At 39.1% G+C, this 4,139-nt stretch overlaps 1 pseudogene; it reads right to left on the bottom strand.

Annotated features, from left to right (window-relative positions):
- Nucleotides 1-2,348: 2,348 nt before the first annotated feature.
- Nucleotides 2,349-3,807, bottom strand: LOC149148730 (AT-hook motif nuclear-localized protein 16 pseudogene; annotated as a pseudogene).
- Between the last annotated feature and the right edge of the window lie 332 nt (nucleotides 3,808-4,139).

Here is a 4,139-nt window from a genome sequence, read left to right as displayed (position 1 = left end):
GACTTATTTTAAATTTATATACATTAAAAAAGAAATATAAAGAAGAGAATCCTAAGTCCGTGCTGAAAATAGATAAATCAACTCAATCCAATCGTTGTGCCCCATGGGTGTCTATTGACTTTATCAACCAAAACCAATCACGCATAGCGTGCTTATTAGCTTTTGTGTCTGCCCATCACTTACCAGATGGGTTTGAAAATATGAAAATAAGCGATTAATAAGTTTTGTTCCTCTCCATCCCTTCGCACGAGGGAGACATTGTTTTAGGGTGGGTTTTAACATAAATTTGATTAGCAAAATTTCATTTAGGGGTGGGTTTTAACATCAATTTGATTAGAAAATTTTCATTTAGTTTGGAAAGTTATATTTATATTTAAATTATATATTATAATTGATTATGTAATTATTGGTAAATTTACACTATGTTAAAATCAAGAGGAATATGGATTTGAATATTAGATTTCTCAATTTTTATAGATTTCACATTATTTCAATTATCAATTAAGTTATTCTCTTAGTAATCATACATCTCACATTATTTTAATTACTAATTGAATTACTCTTGGAACATTATCAATTATTATGTTCTAAAGTTAAATATTTTTATTTTATTTAATTATTTTATATTATTTAATAAACTTGGATGATATTTAATATCAATATCAATGTAACATTCTTATTTTGTTATGTTTATCAACGACAAGTTTCATAAAGCGTTGTAGATTGAGTAAATGTTGAGTGTTCATTTTATAGTAGGAAATGTTATAACACTGCTAATAAGTCATAGATACACTCAAACATTATCTCATTGTAGGAAGCTACAACCAACCATAGACAACTTTGAACCATTGCATCACCTTAGTCAACCACAACTTATTTGTATACATGAAACCATCTTATCATCCATCTATAGAATCTTGTACCAATAATTTGATTGTCCTTGAAGCTCATGTCCCTACTTCACCAATCTTTCAAAACATTTATCAATATCATTACCATATCGATAACTTACAATCGATCACATTGCCAATTCACACCAACTTCTATATGCTAGGCAACACCATCATGTTTCATTGGTCTATGTAACAATTTATTGGTCCACCCTAAGATATTCTTGATTCTCCTATCATAACCTAAATGATATTACATTGTCTTAATTCATAAATTAACTACCAAAATTTTCAAATATATAGAATAACCATACACCCTTAACGTACATTGCAATGAACCACAACCACAAACCAGTACTAGTTAACCATAGAAAACATTTAATAGTTGATCCACTTTAGTCAGCCACAACATACTACTATAGAAGAAAACATAGTGTCATCCATCTAAAACAACAAATTGTCCTTAACACTCATTCATTTTGTTCAGTAACCTTTGGATGTAATAAATTTATAAACAAAACTCAACCATGGCCTCACTCTAGAAACCATAACCTATTATTCAATATGAATCCATCTTGTCCTCCATCTAGAATATTTAATTTGTATAAGCATTGTGATTGTCCTTAAATCTTATGTCTCTAGTTCACCAAATTTTCAAACCATTTATCATATAAATAACTTACAATCCATTACATTGCCGAATCTTACTATCCCCTATACACTATAAAACACCATCATCTATAAATGAAACTAAACTTCATTAAACCTTATAACACTTTATTGATAAACCCTGAAACATTTTTAATTCTCCATTCTACCTTAAATACTATTAAAGTATCTTTATTCATAAATTAATCACCAAACTGATCAAATATATAAAATAACTAAGACATTAAGGTATTTAGACTTCTGTGATCCATAATATGTTAGATAATCTTCGGCATAATCACATAATCAATCTTGTGTCGACGCGTTTCGAACCAACCAGTGTGGTTCAACTTGTCCTGACGATGAACCACACTGGTTGGTTCGAAACGCGTCGACACAAGATTGATTATGTGATTATGCCGAAGATTATCTAACTAAGACATTTTTAATCCTCCTATTCTTCCTTATATACTATCACCATATCTTTATTCATAAATTGATACCAAAATTATCAAATATTTAGCATAACCATACAACCTTAATCCGAGCATCGCTAACCAGTAATTATGTCGCTGCAACTTCTATCTCAAATCAAGTCCTTAAAATTGTACCTATTGCTGAAAGTGAAACGGTGCCCATAGATGAGACTTTGGGAGCTGTATTAACAACAAAGGATATCGGTGCTGGGGCGTAAACTAAAAAAGGATTGAGAAAATTCAACCCAAACGAGCTTCCGATGGACTGAAATCAGATAAATTATTCCTGGAAGAAATTATATGAAAACAAACGGGGTTGGAAAACCAACGAAAGTCTGTTACAATAGACCTGAAATTGCTCCATTGTTTTTCTTCCTTTTCTTATTAAAAAGTAACCATGATTATCAAGACCGAATTTGTCCCCAATATCAGGTCTAACTTGACCTGAAAAAATTATACGCTTACATCTCTGAGTATAATTTGTATACCTGAAACTCTGATCAATATAATTTGTACACAAAATTATGGATAAAGCTGAGCAGTGACCTTGGGACAAACGTGAAGAAGGGTACTTTCTTTAATATGGCATACGGGTATCCTGCGCCCAGGCGTAGAGGTCATGAGGCAGTTGACCGTTTGAGAGCAGATTTGGGGGAATGTTGAAGAGGGCCATGGTAGATGGCTCGGGCATCTGCTGCGCCGCCACCGCCGCAGCCAGAGTTGGTGATTGGGAAAGTCCTTGGGGAGGGTGGAGCTGCAGCGACATCAACTCCTCGTCGTTGTCTAGGGGCAGCTGCTCAAAAGGGGCGTCACAGAATATGGCAGTAATGACCACGATAGGGCCGGAGGCCATCAGGGCGCCCACGACACTCCCTCCCACCACTTGTCCCTGTCCGCCCACGAGATAAATTGTGAGCCCCGTAGACTCGGAGGGCTCGACCGTTGGCAGGAACGACCCCGACAGGGATAAGATCTCGAAGCGTCCCTCCAAATTCACGATTGTGCCCGTCGTGCCCGGTTGCCGCAGCGTGACGTTGTGCACCGTTCCGCTCCCGCTGAGAATGCAGACTGCCCTTTGTCGCCTGCGTGCGAATGTTGCCAAGCTCTCCGCTACATCGCACCCGTTGGCAATCTCCAGTATGTGAGCTCTGAGGCAGCTGGCACTCTCCTTGTGGACAATCATGGGGGGTTTCACTTTGTTCTTTGATCCCGGAGGCCTGCCGCGAGGCCTGCGGCTTATCGGCTGCTCCAGCTCATGTCCGCCGGCGTCGACGTTGTCGTTGTCCCACTTTCGTTTCTTCGATCCGCTGTCCTTGCTGTTCTCGTCCTCAGAAAGATGTAATTCCATTGTTTGAAGCCAGTGGGCGTGCCCATTCCGGTGACCGGAATCATGCCCAAGCCACGGCCCTGAGCCGCCGTCCCCGCCGCCACCAGGATCGACTGCGGGCATCTCCACGTTCCGCGCCCACCACCGGGTTGCCAGGATTGCGGCCTTGTATTCGCTGCACCAAAATCCCTAACTTTCGCCGACCTTAATATATAATTCAAACTCACCGCCTTCAATCTTTTGTCGTTGGCTTTAGCTCTAAAACTGATCAACCAAGGCAGCCCAATCGACCGTGGATTTGATTCTCAAGGCGAATAAGACCTCCGCCCTTGACTCTGAGAAATACAGAAGAGCAGCAGGAACAAGAAAACACAGAGAAAGGAAGAGGAGCAAGAACGACTAATGTAAAAGGAAAGGTCGAGAGAAATCCGGGGCGGCTACGCTGATGTATGCAAGGCCCGTATTTATTTATAAGATTCTCTTGGGATTCAGGCTGGAGTGTGGGGACACCCTGCGCGTGGGCATGTGGGAGTCGTCGCTCTAAACACTTCTCTCTCTTCCCCAATCATCCCTTGAACCATGTACCACATTTCTCACCCCTTTTTTTGTGCGCACGCCAAATTTGAAAAGCCATGGTAGCTATTAATATATTTAGATAATTTTTATCATGCCACCCATCGCCTCGTGATCCATGCTATGAGATCAATCTTATGCCACGACATATCTAGCATAAAGCTATGATGTTAATCATCGCTCCCACAAATATTGTAAATTTATGATCAAAAAAATATATATACC

The sequence above is a fragment of the Pinus tabuliformis genome, chromosome 9, assembly GCF_031772625.1.
Source record: "Pinus tabuliformis cultivar Carrire ecotype Pingquan chromosome 9, CPIR1, whole genome shotgun sequence".
Taxonomy (NCBI): domain Eukaryota; kingdom Viridiplantae; phylum Streptophyta; class Pinopsida; order Pinales; family Pinaceae; genus Pinus; species Pinus tabuliformis.
This window is presented reverse-complemented; position numbering and strand designations above follow the sequence as displayed.